Consider the following 16,680-nt stretch of genomic DNA (forward strand, 5'->3'; position numbering starts at 1 on the left):
TTTTTCAATTTCTTCTCTAATTGCCTGGTTGACCCATTCATTCTTTAGAAGGGTATTCTTAACCGCTATGCTTTTGGAGGTTTTCCAGACTTTTTCCTATGGTTGATTTCAAGTTTCATAGCATTGTGGTCTGGAAGTGTGCACGGTATGATCTCAATTGTTTTATACTTAAAACGGCTGTTTTGTGACGCAGTATCTGATCTATCTTGGAGAATGTTCCATGCGCCCTTGAGAGGAAAGTATATTCTGTTGCTTTGGGATGAAGAGTTCTAAATATATCTGTCAAGTCCATCTGATCCAATGTATCATTCAGGGCCCTTGATTCTTTATTGATCCTGTGTCTAGATGATCTATCCATTGTTTTAAGTGGAGTATTAAAGTCCCCTGCAATTACCACATTCTTACCAATAATGTTGCTTATGTTTGTGATTTATTGTTTTATATATTTGGGGCTCCCGTATTCGGCACATAGACTTTTACAATTGTTAGCTCTTCCTGATTGATAGATCTTGTAATTATTATATAATGCCCTTCTTCATCTCTTATTACAGCCTTTAATTTAAAGTCTAGATTATGTGATATAAGTATGGCTACTCACGCTCTCTTTTGACTTCCAGTGGCATGATAGTTCTCCATCCCCTCACTTTCAATCTGAAGGTGTCCTCAGGTCAAAAATGAGTCTCTTGTAGACAGCAAATAGATGGGTCTTGTTTTTCATCCATTCTGATACCCTATGTCTTTTGGTTGGAGCACTGAGTCCATTTACATTCAATGTTATTATAGAAAGATAGGGGTTTAGAGTAATTGTGTTGTCTGTGGGTTTCATGCTTGTAGTGATGTCTCTGGTGCTTTGTGGTCCTTACAAAATTTCACTCACAGAATATCCCTTTAGGATCTCTTGTAGGGCTGGTTTAGTAGTGATGAATTCCTTCAGTTTTTGTTTGGGAAGACCTTTATCTCTTCTTCTATTTTGAATGTCAGACTTGCTGGATAAACAATTCTCAGCTGCATATTTTTTCTGTTCATCCCATTGAAGATTTCCTGCCATTCCTTTCTGGTCTGCCAAGTTTCAGTAGATAGGTCTGCCACTACTCTTATGAGTATCCCTTTATAAGATAGAGCATGTTTATCCCTAGCTGCTTTCAGAATTTTCTCTTTATCCTTGTATTCTGCCAATTTCACTATGACATGTCGTGCAGATCGATTCAAGTTATGTCTTAAGGGAAATCTCTGTGCTTCTTGGATTTCAGTGCCTTTTTCCTTCCACAGATCAGGGAAGTTCTCAACTATGATTGGTTCAAGTACACCTTCAACCCCTGTCTCTCTCTCTTCCTCTTCTGGAATTCCCATTATACGCATATTGTTCCGTTTGACTGCATCACTTAGTTCTCTAATTCTCCCCTCATACTCCTGGATTTTTTTTATCTCTCTTTTCTCAGTTTCCTCTTTTTCCATAATTTTATCTTCTAATTCACCTATTCTCTCCTTTGCCTCTTCAATCCTAGCTGTGGCCACCTCCATTTTATTTTACTCCTCATTTATAGCATTTTTTAGCTCCTCATGACTATTTCCTAGTCCCTTGATCTCTGTAGCAATAGATTCTCTGCTGTTCTCTATACTTTTTTCAAGCCCAGCGATTAAATTTATGACTATTATTCTAAATTCTTTTTCCTGTTACATTGCGTAAGTTGTTTGTGATCAATTCGTTAGCTTTTGCTACCTCCTGGAGTTTCTTTTGAGAAGAGTTCTTCCCTTTCATCATTTTGGGTAGTCCCTGGGGTGGCGCAGAACTGCAGGGCACTTCCCCTGTGCTGTCTGGAGTAACTTGTGTTGGTGGGTAGGGCCGCAGTTAGACCCCATGTCCTTCCCCATCCCACAGCTGGGGCCACAGTCAGACTGGTGTTTACTTTATCTTCCCCTTTCCCAGGGGCAGTACTCACTGTGGAGTGGTGTGGCCCCTGTCCAGACAATTTGCACACTGCCAGACTTGTGTTGCTGCTTTGATGAGATGTGGTGTATTAGCTTGGGTGTATTTGCAAGGTGCACAGGGGCGGGAGGGGCAGGCTTAGCTTGCTTTGTCATAGGTGGTCCCCTGAGGTTGGGGCCCTGCAGCACTGGGAGGGAGGCAGGCCCATTGGAGGGATGGATCCACAGAAGCACAGCATTGGGCGTTTGTGTGGTGCTAGCAAGTTTGGTGATGGGAACTGGTTCCCTTTGGGAGTATGGCTGGGGAATGGGAGAGGGAGATGGCACTTGCCAGCACCTTTGTTCCCCTGCCAAACTGAGCTCTGTCTTCCCAGGTTCAACAACTATCCCTCCCGGTGTCCTCTCTCCCTCCCCCTCTCAGAGCAGAGCTGTTGACTTTTAACATTCCAGATATTAAGTCCCACTGACTGTCAGAACTCACAGAATCTGGCCCCTCCACTTTTGCAAGCCAGACTTCAGGGGTTCTGCCTTGCCTGTCGGGCTGCCCCTACACTGCCCCTGCTCCCTCCTGCCAGTCCGTGTAGCATGCACTGCCTCTCTGCCCTTCCTACCCTCTTCCATGGGCTTCTTATCTATGCTTGGCTCTGGAGAGTCCATTCTGCTCTGGTTTTCTTTTTCAAGTTTGTTTTGGCTATTCGGGGTCTTTTCTGGTTCCATACAAATTTTAGGATTATTTGTTCTAGCTCTCTGAATAATGTTGTTGTTATTTTGAAAGGGATTGCATTGAATATGTAGATTTCTTTGGGTAGTATCAACATTCTAACAATATTTGTTCTTCCTATCCAGGAGTGTGGAATTTTTTCCTCTTTTTGTGTGTGTGTCTTCATCAATTTCTTTCATAAGTGTTCTATAGTTTTCAGTCTATACATTTTTCCACCTCATTGGTTACATTTGTTCCTAGGTATTTTATGGCTTTTGGTGCAATTGTAAATGGGATCAATTCCTTGATGTCTCTTTCTGTTGCTTCATTGTTGCTGTATAGGAATGCAACCAATTTCTGTGCATTGATTTTATCCTGCAACTTTGCTGAATTCATGAATCAGTTCTAGCAGTTTTTTGGTGGAATATTTAGGTTTATCCATATAGAGTATCATGTCATCTGTGAAGAGTGAATGTTTGACCTCCTCCTGGCTGATTTGGGTGCCTTTTATTTATTTGTATTCTCTGATAGCAAAGGATAAGAATTCCAATACTATATTGAATAACACTGGTGAGAGTGGACATCCCTGTCTTGTTTCTGACCTTAGGGGGAAAGCTCTTAGTTTTTCCCCATTGAGGATGATATTAGCATTGGACATTCATATATGACTTCTATGATCTCAAGGTATGATCTTTCCATCCCTACTTTCTTGAGGGTTTTTATCAAGAAAGGATGCTGTGTTTTGTCAAATTCTTTCTCTGCATCTATTGAGAGCATCATATGGTTCTTGTTGTTTCTTTTATTGATGTGATGAATCACGTTAATTGTTTTTCAGATATTGAACCAGCCCTGCATCCCAGGTATAAATCCGACTTAGTCGTGGAGAATAATTTTTTTTTTTAACGTTTATTTATTTTTGGGACAGAGAGAGACAGAGCATGAACGGGGGAGGGGCAGAGAGAGAGGGAGACACAGAATCGGAAACAGGCTCCAGGCTCCGAGCCATCAGCCCAGAGCCCGACGCGGGGCTCGAACTCACGGACCGCGAGATCGTGACCTGGCTGAAGTCGGACGCTTAACCGACTGCGCCACCCAGGCGCCCCAAGAATAATTTTTTTAATGTATTGTTGGAACCGGTTGGCTAATAACTTGTTGAGGATTTTTGCATCCATGTTCATCAGGAAAATGGTCTATAGTTTTCCTTTTCAGTGGGGTTTCTCTCTGGTTTTGGAATCAAGGTAATGCTGGCTTCATAGAAAGAGTTTGGAAGTTTTCCTTCCATTTCTATTTTTTGGAATAGCTTCAAGAGAATAGCTGTTAACTCTTCCTTAAATGTTTGGTAGATTTCCCCTTGAGGCCACCTGGCCTTGGATTCTTGTTTTTTTGTCAGATTTTTTATTACTAAGTCAATTTCCTTACTGGTTACGGGTCTGTTCAAATTTTTTATTTCTTCCTGTTTCAGTTTTGGTGGTGTATATGTTTCTAGGAATTTGCCCATTTCTTCCAGATTGCCTATTTTATTGGCATATAATTGCTCATAATATTGTCTTATTATTGTTTTTATTTCTGCTGTGTTGGTTGTGATCTCTCCTCTTTCACTCTTGATTTTATTTATTGGGTCCTTTCCTTTTTCTTTTTGATCAAACTGGCTAGTGGTTTATCAATTTTATTAATTGTTTCAAAGAACCAGCTTCTGGTTTCATTGATCTGTTCTACTTTTTTTTTTGGTTACAGTATCATTGATTTCTGCTCTAATCTTTATTATTTCCTGTCTTCTGCTGGTTTGGTTTTATTTGCTGTTCTTTTTCCAGCTCTTTATGGCATAAGGTTACGTTGTGTATCTGAGTTCTTTCTTCCTTCTTTAGGAAGGCCTGGATTGCTGTATACTTTCTTCATGTGACCACCTTTGCTGCGTCCCAGAGGTTTTGGTTTGTGGTGTTATCATTTTCATTGCCTTCCATATACTTTTTAATTTCCTGTTTAACTTCTTGGTTAGCCCATTCATTCCTTAGTAGGATGTTCTTTAGTCTCCAAGTACTTGTTACCTTTCCAAATTTTTTCTTGTGGTTGATTTTGAGTTTCATAGTGTTGTGGTCTGAAAATATGCACAGTATGATCTCCATCTTTTTGTACTTGTTGAGGGCTGTTTTGTGACCCAGTATGTGATATACTCTGGAGAATGTTCTATGTGCCCTGGAGAAGAATGTATATTCTGCTGCTTTAAAATGAAATGTTCTGAATATATCTGTTTAGTCCATCTGGTCCAGTGTGTCATTCAAAGCCATTGTTTCCTTGATGATTTTTTGTTTAGATGATCTGTGCTTTGCTGTGAGTCTCCTACTATTATGGTACTACTATCAATATGTTTCTTTATGCTTGTGATTAATAGATTTACGTATTTGTGTGCTACCATATTTTGCACATAAATGTTGACAACTGTTAGTTCTTCTTGGTGGATAGACCCCTTAATTGTAATATAGTGTCCTTCTGCATCTCCTTGTACAGTCTTTATTTTAAAGTCTAAATTGTCTGTTATAAGTATGGCTACTCTGGCTTTCTTTTGTTGACCATTATCATCTTAAAAGTTTCTCCATCCCCTTACTTTCAATCTGAAGGTGTCTTTAGTTCTAAAGTGTGTCTCTTGTAAACACCATATACATGGATCTTGTTTTATTATCCATTCTGTTACCCTATGTCTTTGGATTAGAGCATTGAGTCCATTGACATTTAGAGTGAATACTAAAAGTCATGAATTTATTGCCATTATGTTGCTTGTAGAGTTGGAGTTTCTGGTGGTGTTCTCTGGTCTTTTCTAATCTTTGTTGCTTTTGGTATTTATTTAGTTATTTATATTTTTATCTTTTATCCCTTCAGAGAGTCCCCCTTAAAATTTCTTGCAGGGCTGGTTTAGTTGTCACAAACTCCCTTAGTTTTTTTTTTTTTTTTTTTTTTTTTTTTGTCTCAGAAACTTTTTATCTCTCCTTCTATTTTGAATGATAGTCTTACTGGATAAAGAATTTTTGGCTGCATATTTTTCTAATTCTGCACATTGAATATATTCTGCCACTCCTTTCTGACCTGCCAAGTTTCTGGGGATAGGTCTGCTGCAAACCTGATCTGTCTTCCCTTGTAGGCTAAAGACTTTTTTTCCCTTGCTGCTTTCATAATTCTTTCTTTGCCTGTGCATTTTGTGAATGTATCTATGATATGTCTTGTTGATGGTCGGTTTTTGTTGAATCTAATGGGAGTGCTCTCTGCTTCCTGGATTTTGATATTGTGTCTTTCCCCAGGTTAGGAAATTTTTCTGCTACGATCTGCTCCCATAACCCTTCTACCCTTATTTCTCTCTCTTCCTCTTCTAGGACCCCTATGAGTCTGATGTTCCTTTTTAATGAGTCACTGGTTTCTCTAATTCTTAAATCGTGCTCTTTTTTTCCCTTAATCTCCTTATTTTTTTCTGCTTTCCTATTCTCCAGAAGCTTTTCCTCTATATCGCTGATTCTCTGTTCTGCCTCATCCATCCTTGCCACCATGGCATCTATTCATAATTGCACCTCAGTTATAGCATTTTTAATTTCATCCTAGTTTTTACTTCTTTTATCTCTGCAGAAAGGGATTCTAATTTCTTTTTGACTCCAGCTAGTATTCTTATAATTGTGATTCTAAATTCTGGTTCATACATCTTGCTTGTATTTGTGTTGGTTAAGTCCCAGGCTGTGGTTTCTTCCTGGTCTTTATTTTGGGGTGAGTTCCTTTTTTTCATCATTGTGAAGGGAGAAAATGAATTAATGAGATAGAAGAAATTAAATGTAAAAAAATTAAAATTAAAAATTGAAAACACACACCCACAAAAGAAAAATTGAATAAATGATTCAAGATCCTAGGTGTGTTTTGGTCTGGGTGTTCAAAGTGGCTTGGTAGATTAGAGAAACAAAGGGGAAAGAAGGAGAAAAAGGATATTGTTTGAAAATTTGAAAAAAATGAATACACTGAAGTAGACTAAATGGAAATGATGGAAGTAAACTAGAAATTGAGAAAAATGTACACAAAAGTAAAAAGTATAGTGGAAAGATTAAAGAAAGATATTTAATGAAAATTAAAATAAAAATTAGTTTTTTCTCTTTCTGTATTCAAGAAAAAGTAAAGAAATGGAAAAGAGAAAAAAAGAAAAGGAAAAATAAAGGAAAGACAATTTAATTGTTCAACCTAACAGACTGAAATACGACTGAAATTATTTCATTTCCCCCTAAAAGTCAGACTATTTATCACTTTATATTTCATAAACTAAGCAGGCGTTGAGACTTTTGTTCTTGAATAGCAAAGTTGGCCCAGTTGGGCAGGGCTTAGTGTAATGGTTCCATTCTCCACTAGATGGTGCTGCTAGCTTACTGGGGCTGATTGTTGTGGGGCTTTTAGTTGTGTATGCGCATGTGCAGGAGCGGTGAACATGGTGTCACCCAGCTACCCAGTCTCTATTATTGGAACTCTGTTCTCCCCAATCAGCAATCGCACCCCTATCCTTTGTCTTCATCTTTCGTCCACTCCCTGCTTTTACACTGTGTCCAAGCCCCGGGTATTACCTCTCTCCCACGTTTTGTGTCAGATGCAGCTGTTTCCCCAGCCCCTCACTTCTGAGGGACTGGGGCTTTGACCTGTTCTGTCCCTCTGTGGAGTGTCTCACCCAGCAATGGCTGAATGCCGGCCACACTCAGGCAAGTTTGCAGGGCCGTGCTGCTGCTGAAGCCCAGAGATTGCGGTCAGGTGCCAGCTTGCCCCAGAAAAAGCTCGCAAGGTGTAGCAGCAGCGCTTCAGGGATTATGGAAAATCACAATACACATCTGATACCAGGCTTCACCCTTACGGACCTTTTTCCAGCACCAGCGTATGTGGCCATTCTGTGGGGTCTGCTGGGCCCAGGTTGCCTCACAACCTCTACCAAATGACCTTCCAGCAGTGGAACCGCTTCTCTCTGTGTGGCCCGAGAAACTCCTGGACTCCACTCTGTTCCTAAGGATTCTCCCTTCCCACCAGAGCACTGCCAGGTATCAAGCTGTGGAATTGCAGACTCTCTGTGCCCCCTCTGTTTGTAGTCTTAATGGAATTTAAACCCTCTCTTTTCTCCTTTCTCCCTTTTTATTTTAGTCCCTGTGGCTGTTTCCAATTTTTCACTCTCTCTCCAGCTGCTTTTGGGGAGGAGTGTTTTTCTCATATTCTCCCCATATTCTCCTCACTGTATCATCCTCTCTCCACATGCAAAAGCACCTCTCTACCCTCTGCAGCTTCTCTCTCCCCAAGTTCATCTCTCTGCACCGCGTACCTGCTGAGTTCTGTGTTTCAGGCTGTGCAGATTGTTGTGTTAATTTTCAGATCAATTTTCTAGGCGTGCAGGATGGTTTATTGTTGGTCTGTCTGTATTTCATGGACGGGAGACACACAAAAAACTTCCATGCTGTTTTGCCATCTTGGGTCCTTCCTCTCCTGCCACTCCTTTCTGGCCTGCCAAGTTTCACTGGACAGGCCTGCTGCTAACCTTATGTGTCTACTCTTGTAGGTTAAGGACCTTTTGTCCGTAGCTGCTTTCAGATTTCTTTTTTATCTTTTTATTTTGCACGTTTCACTATATGTCATGGTGTTGACCTGTTCTTTTGGTTTTAAGGGGATTTCTCTGTGCCTCTTGAATGTGAATGCCTGTTTCCTTCCACAGATTAGGAAAGTTCTCAGCTATAATTTGTTCAAATAAACTTTCTGCCCTTTTTTTTCTTGTCTTCTGGGCTCCCACTACTTGTCTGCTATCTTAACTCTTCCCCAGTACTTGAAATTTAATAATTACCCAGTGAATATTTGCTTCTGCTGTTGCTACTGCTAGTACTAATACAACCACCATCACACCACTATTATGTACTTTTCTGTTCTGTATGTTCTGTGTTTATTGTCTTTAAAGTTATTACAATAAGCTTTTCTCTTAGATATTGAGACTCTATATACACATAATTTAATACATATTGATGCATTTAATTAAATTTGCCATTCCAGACTATGTTTTATAAACAACACTTTGGTGAACATCTTTGGAAATAATATAATAAAAACCTTATTTTACTGTTTTTATTTCTTTAAGTTTATTTTGAAAGAAAGAGGAATAGGGAGACCATGAGCAGGGGAGGGGCAGAAAGAAAGGGAGAGGCAATCCAAAGCAGGCTGCATGCTGTTATCACAGAGCCTAATGCAGGTCTTAACTTTATGACCCGTGAAATCATGACCCAAGACAAAATCAAGAGTTGGACACTTGGCCAACTGAGCCAAACCCCAAATCTTATTTTAAACTATATTTTTCTTACATTGAAAATAAACCCATTCCATAACACAGTCCACCAAGTGGTATCTCAAGTATTTTAATTCAGTGCTGAATCATATTGGTTATATAGATTTTCATTATCTGTACCTGGAAATCTAGACTATTTGTTATGCAGGATAACTACTTCTACAGTCCATCTACTAAAGTAAACAAATCCATCAGAACCCAATTAATTTATAAAGTGGGGATTGCATATAATACTGAGCTTGATGTTTGTTTTTATTTTTGCACATATTCTATTAATCTATTTATGTCAACTAATGTATAGATATCTATATTTATAATCACTCACACATTTTTATAGTCATATACATAGGCCACTCCATATAGAGTTACTGGCAGTAGAATTACATCTAGGTATTAATAGAAAGCCTTTGATCTGTTAAAAATCTATCTCACTGTCCCAAGTTGTTTTATGTTATTGAATGTCATTTTGGAACTAGACCACAGATGGAAGCAGTGATGAAAAGAAATAATAATAATAATAATAAAACAATTGGTAAAGGTGCCAATAAAATGATTTGACACAGTGCTTAGCACACAGTGTTTATCATAAACTTGTAGATGACAGAAATTAGACAATTCTATGTGACAGTACCAACAAACTAAACAGAGTCTGTAGATGATACTGCAAAAATCATCTATAACATTTGGGAGGTTATTTATCATTTGCAAAACTACACATTCCTTGATGAACTGAGGATACATAGGTAAGCTTAAGTAAGCTAGAAAGTTAATAATATAGCTTAAAATTACCAAAAAGGAACAAATTTCACATGTGTTTGTAGTATGTTAAAAAAAATCTGAACATTAAAATAATCAAGAAGTTCCTAACTTAAATGTTATTCAGTATTTATTAGAGACATATAAAGAGACAACAATAATTGTCTTAAGTAAATGAGCTCTCTAAAATATAGAAGTTTCAAAATGTAAATGAGGTAATTGCTCTAGACATACAATTTTTAGATAGAATAAAGAAAGCAATGCCTACTGTTATCAAAAACCATGCCAAAACAATATACTTGTAAAAAAAAAAAAAAAAAAAAACCCTGCACATTTTAGTAAAGCTAGAAGACTTCAGTAACTGTATACTTCAAAAATGTGGGGAAGAGTTGACAAATACAAAATAACTCAGAGGACACCTAGAAATACACATAGGAAGAAAGTCTGCAAGTACAAATTTCAAAGTGGCATAGCTAAAATTGCCAATAAGTTGTTTAGAAAGAAGAGCATGGACATTTACAGAGTATTTTACTATATTTCCTATATTCCAATAAGTATAAAAAGAAGCCAGGCTTATTGAAGTATGAAATAATAAGTGGTCTATGGTTGTTTGGGAAGAAATAAAATTTTAATTACTCACACACAACTCTGTGTCTTCACTTAAAAAAAAAGCCTACCCTTTCCCCTCTTCCACATAAGACCCTGTAAACTGAGGCTCCATTGATACTTGGTTTATTCAAAGATAAGGAATCAGTAATGAGGAACCAGAAAATTGCCTATAAAAATATACCATAAAAAAGATATAATAAAAGGAAGAGGGAAAACAAATGGTAGTTGCAAAATATAAGAAATATACTGGAAATTAATAGATGATACGATTAAATATATTACTATAAATTCAAGTAACTCAATAAAACAATTATGTATTTGAAATAAGAGCTCATTTTACAATATAAGCATATATAAAATCATCACTTTGTATACCTTAAACTTACACAATAATATACGCCAATTATATTTCAGTAAAGCTGGAAAAAATAAAATAAAACAAGAGTTAAAAGCAGTGTTATAATATGTCAAAAAATATGTAGTAAAGCAATAGTGCAAGATAAATTATTATCCAGCAAATTCAAAAGAAAAACCGAAGAGAAATATAGAGTCATCTTAAATTTTAAATAGCATAAAGGAAAGTAACCTATTGAAGACATAACAAGAAATGTGTAAATGAGAATTGAAAAAAGCTAGTAAGAAAGGCATGGATATGACCAGAGTTTTAAAAAGATTAATTTAAGATGATAAATACCCTTATAATCTAGCAATTTCAGTACCGGGTATTTACCAAAAGAATATAAAAGTACTAATTCAAAAGGATACATGCTGGCACAAAAACAGACACATAGACCAATGGAATAGAATAGAAACCCCAGAACTAGACCCACAAACGTATGGCCAACTCATCTTTGACAAAGCAGGAAAGAACATCCAATGGAAAAAAGACAGCCTCTTTAACAAATGGTGCTGGAAGAACTGGACAGCAACATGCAGAAGGTTGAAACTAGACCACTTCCTCACACCATTCACAAAAATAAACTCGAAATGGATAAAGGACCTGAATGTGAGACAGGAAACCATCAAAACCTTAGAGGAGAAAGCAGGAAAAGACCTCTCTGACCTCAGCCGTAGCAATCTCTTACTCGACACATCCCCAAAGGCAAGGGAATTAAAAGCAAAAGTGAATTACTGGGACCTTATGAAGATAAAAACTTCTGCACAGCAAAGGAAACAACCAACAAAACTAAAAGGCAACCAACGGAATGGGAAAAGATATTTGCAAATGACATATCGGACAAAAGGCTAGTATCCAAAATCTATAAAGAGCTCACCAAACTCCACACCCGAAAAACAAATAACCCAGTGAAGAAATGGGCAGAAAACATGAATAGACACTTCTCTAAAGAAGACATCCGGATGGCCAACAGGCACGTGAAAAGATGTTCAGCGTCGCTCCTTATCAGGGAAATACAAATCAAAACCACACTCAGGTATCACCTCACGCCAGTCAGAGTGGCCAAAATGAACAAATCAGGAGACTATAGATGCTGGAGAGGATGTGGAGAAACGGGAACCCTCTTGCACTGTTGGTGGGAATGCAAATTGGTGCAGCCGCTCTGGAAAGCAGTGTGGAGGTTCCTCAGAAAATTAAAAATAGACCTACCCTATGACCCAGCAATAGCACTGCTAGGGATTTATCCAAGGGATACAGGAGTACTGATGCATAGGGGCACTTGTACCCCAATGTTCATAGCGGCACTTTCAACAATAGCCAAATTATGGAAAGAGCCTAAATGTCCATCAATTGATGAATGGATAAAGAAATTGTGGTTTATATACACAATGGAATACTACGTGGCAATGAGAAAAAATGAAATATGGCCTTTTGTAGCAACGTGGATGGAACTGGAGAGTGTGATGCTAAGTGAAATAAGCCATACAGAGAAAGACAGATACCATATGGTTTCACTCTTATGTGGATCCTGAGAAACTTAACAGGAACCCATGGGGGAGGGGGAGGAAAAAAAAAAAAAAGAGGTTAGAGTGGGAGAGAGCCAAAGCATAAGAGACTGTTAAAAACTGAGAACAAACTGAGGGTTGATGGGGGGTGGGAGGGAGGAGAGGGTGGGTGATGGGTATTGAGGAGGGCACCTTTTGGGATGAGCACTGGGTGTTGTATGGAAACCAATTTGACAATAAATTTCATATAATAAAAAAAAAACAAAAAAAAAAAACCAAAAGGATACATGCACCCACATGTTTATAGCAGTGTTATTCTACAATAGCTAAACTATGGAAACAGCCCAAGTGTCCATCGATGTGTGTGTTTGTGTGCGTGTGTTTGTGTGTATGTATATATGTGTGTGTGTATACATATATATATATATATATGTATATGTATTATTCAACCATCAAAAAGAATGAAATCTTGCCACTTGCAACAATGTGGATGGAGCTACAATGTATTATACTAAGCAAAATAAGTCATTCATAGAAAGACAAATATGATTTCATGCATATGTGGAATTTAAGAAATAAAACAGATGAACACAGGGGAAGGAAGGAAAAAAAGAAGGAAGCACACCATAAAAGACTATTAACTATAGAAAATAAACTGAAGGTTGCTGGAGGGGAGGTGAGTGTGTGATGAGATAACTGGGTGATGAGTATTAAGGAGGGCCCTTGTGATGAGTACTGGGTGTTATATGTAAGCGATGAATCACTAAATTCTACTCCTGCAACCAATATTGCACTATATGTTAACTAACTAGAATTTAAATAAAAACTTGAAACAAAAACTAAGTAAATAAAAACTTTAAACACAGAAAAAAAAAAAACAAAACACACACACACACAAAGAAATCATTAAACAAAGAACAATTCATATTAACAGAGTGCAATTTAACATCAAGGTGTGTCTGTTATTTTTCAAATAAGATAACGCTTAGAAAGTCATACAGCAAAAAGTACCAAACAACCCTGAAAACAACCAAAAACTTTACTAACTGCAAAGACAAATTGGTAATAACATTATTAGTAGGAGAACCTAATTAACTTCTTTCCTCCATTAAAATTGAAAAGCAAAAGTAAGATTATAGAAGACCTAAATGCATACGTAATTGGTTGGATCTAATAGATACATAAATAAAAACAGAGAGTAAGACCTTATATAAATTGCTGATGAAATTTTCACAAAATTTTACCAGATATTAGGCCAAAAGGAAACTAAAAATAAACACCCATGAGTGGTAAATTACCAAAAAAAAAATTTACCAGTGAAATTTATCATTAATAACCAAATCAGAAGAAAAACTTAACACCTATAAGTATAAGAGTTAAAAATTTCAACATCTGAATTAAAGAAATACAAACTATAATTATAAAAAAGCTAGAGGATAATGGGAATGAAAGAGCTACATATTTCACCATAGAGGATGCAGATAAACAGTTCTCAAAGGAAATTTCAGACTTTTCAATATATGCTAATAGATAAGAAAAAATGGAATGCAAAATAGTACTGGAAGTCCTCCCCAAAGCAATCAGTTAAGGAAAAGAAATAAAAGGCATCAGAACTGGAAAGGAAGTAGTAGAATCATCTCTATTTGCAGATGGCATGATTTTATGTATAGAAAATCCTAAGGACTCCATCAAAAGACTATTAGATATAATCAACAAATTTAGTGAAATTACTGGAAACAAAATTAACATACAAAAATAAGTAGGATTTCTATACATTGACAACAAATTATCTGAAAAAGAGATAAAGAAAGTGAGCCCATTTACAATACCATCAAAAACAACCAGATTTTTACCAATGAATTCAACCAAGGAGGTGAAAGAGCTCTATTCTGGAAGCTAGCAAACATAGATAAATAAGATAGATAAATGATAGATGATAGATAGATAGATAGATAGATAGATGATAGATAGATAGATAACAGATGCACGTAAACAGAAAGGTATCCTATGTTCACCAATGAGAAGAATATTGTTAAAATATTCAAACTACCTAAAGCCATCTATAGATTCTGTGCAATCCCTATAAAGATTGTAACAGCATTTTTTTTAATAGAAGTAGCAAAAAGCAATCCTAAAATGTATATGGAATCACAAAAGACCCTGAGTAATCAAAATAATTCTGAGAAAGAAGAACAAAGTGGCAGGCATCACACTTCCTGATTTTATCTATTTTATAAATTGATAATAATCAAAACAGTATGGTACTAGCAAAAAGACAGACACACAGGCCAAAGGAAGATATTAAGAGCCCAGAAATAATCTCATGCATGTATGGTTAACTATTATTTGACAAGGGAGCCTAGAATACTCAATACAGAAAAGATAGTCTCTTCAATAAATGGTGCTGAGAAAATTGGATATTCACATGTAAAAAAAAATGAAATTAGATACCTGTCTTATACCACTCACAAAAATAAACTTGAAATGGATTAAAGACTTAAATGTAAGACCTGAAGCCATAAAATTCCTAAAAGAAAACTTAAGAAAAAACTTGACATTGGTCCTGGCAATAATTATTTTTAATATGACACCTAAAACACAAGCAATAAAATAACACAGAAAGAAAGAAAGAAAGAAAACAAAGAAAGGGAGGGAGGAAGGAAGGAAGCAAGGAGGAAAAAGTCAGACCTCATCAAACTAAAAACTACTGCACAGCAAAGGAAATAATCACCAAAATGAAAAGGAAACCTACACAATGGAAAAAAGTATATGTAAATCATATATCTGATAAGATATTGATATCCAAAATATATAAAGAAGTCATACAACATAATAGCAAAAGAGCCAATAACCCAGTTTAAAAGTGGGCAAAGGATCTGAATATATATTTTTCCAAAGATGACATACAAATGGCCAACGGATACAAGATGCTCAAATCACTAATCATTAGGGAAATGCATATCAAAACCAAAATGAGTTATCACCTTATACTTGTTCTAATGGTCATCAACAAAATGTCAAGAGATAACAAATGCTGGCTGGCAAGGATGTGGAGAAAAAAGGAATCCTGGTACACTGTTGGTAGGGTTGTAAATTGGTACGACCATTACGGAAAACATTACAGATGTTCTTCAAAAAATTAAAAATAGAGCTAGCATATGATTCAATAATTCCGTTTCTGGGTATCTATCTGAAGGAAAAAAATCCCAATGTTGAAGAGATACCTGCTACCCAGTGTTCATTACAACAGCCAAGGCATGGAAACTACCTAAGTGCCCATCAGTGGATGAACATATAAAAAAAAATATGGACTGTGTATATATGCATATGTATACACTTAAATATTATTCAGCCATTAAAATAAAGGAATTGTGCCATTTGGGATAGTGTAGATGGGCATTTAGGTCAGTATGGTAAATGAAATAAGTTCAACAGAGAAAGATAAAGTACTGTATAATCTCTCTTATATGTGGAATCTAAAAAAAATCACACTCATAAAAAAAGAAATTAAATTTGTGGTTATAATAGTTAGGAAGTGGGGGTGGGAGATTGGATAATTGGATAAAGGTGGTGAACAGGTACAAGCTTTAATTTATGACAAATAAGTACTAGGGATATCAATGTACAACATGAGGACTGCAGTTAATACTGCTGTATGATACATTTGAAATTTGTTAGAAGAGAGTAGAACCTGGGGTGCCTGGGTAGCTCAGTTGGTTGGTTTGGGCACACGTCATGATCACACAGCTCATGGGTTCAAGCCCTGCATCAGGCTCCATGATGTGGAGCCTGCTTGGGATTCTCTTTCTCTCCCTCTCTCTCTCTGCCCCTCCCCTGCTCAAACTCTTTCTCTCAAAAATAAATAAATAAACTTTAAAAAAAGATTTAAAAAATGAAAGAGTGGATCCTAAAAGTTCTCATCACAAGAAAAAAAATATTTCATTTTTTTCTTTTTGTATCTATGTGAGATGATAGATGCTAACTAAACTTATTGTGGTAATTATTTCACCATATATGTAAGTCAAGTCATCATGCTATGCAGCTCAAACTTATATAGTACTTGTATGTCAATTGTATCTCAATAAAACTAAAAGAAAAAAGTATCTAATTTTCAAAATTTTCACACAATAAAATATACTTATTTTCAAAAAAATCAATTTTTTATAAAATCATCTTTGTTATGTTTCTCAGTACACTATTTAGGGACATATTTTATGAGGATTTATTTAAGCAAGTGTTTTGCTTTATAAAAATTTAACTCAGGAAGAAATTAAAAACCTGAATAGATCTACAATCATTTTTAAAAATCAATAATTCAAATATTAATGTACAGTTGACCCTTGAACAACATAAGATTAAACTGCATGGGTTCACTTATATGTGCATTTTTTTTAAAGAGTTGACAGTAAAAGTTACAAGGCATTTATTTATAACTGCCTACTCCAATCTTCACAAGACTTAACTG

The sequence above is a fragment of the Leopardus geoffroyi genome, chromosome X (genome assembly GCF_018350155.1).
Source record: "Leopardus geoffroyi isolate Oge1 chromosome X, O.geoffroyi_Oge1_pat1.0, whole genome shotgun sequence".
Lineage (NCBI taxonomy): Eukaryota > Metazoa > Chordata > Mammalia > Carnivora > Felidae > Leopardus > Leopardus geoffroyi.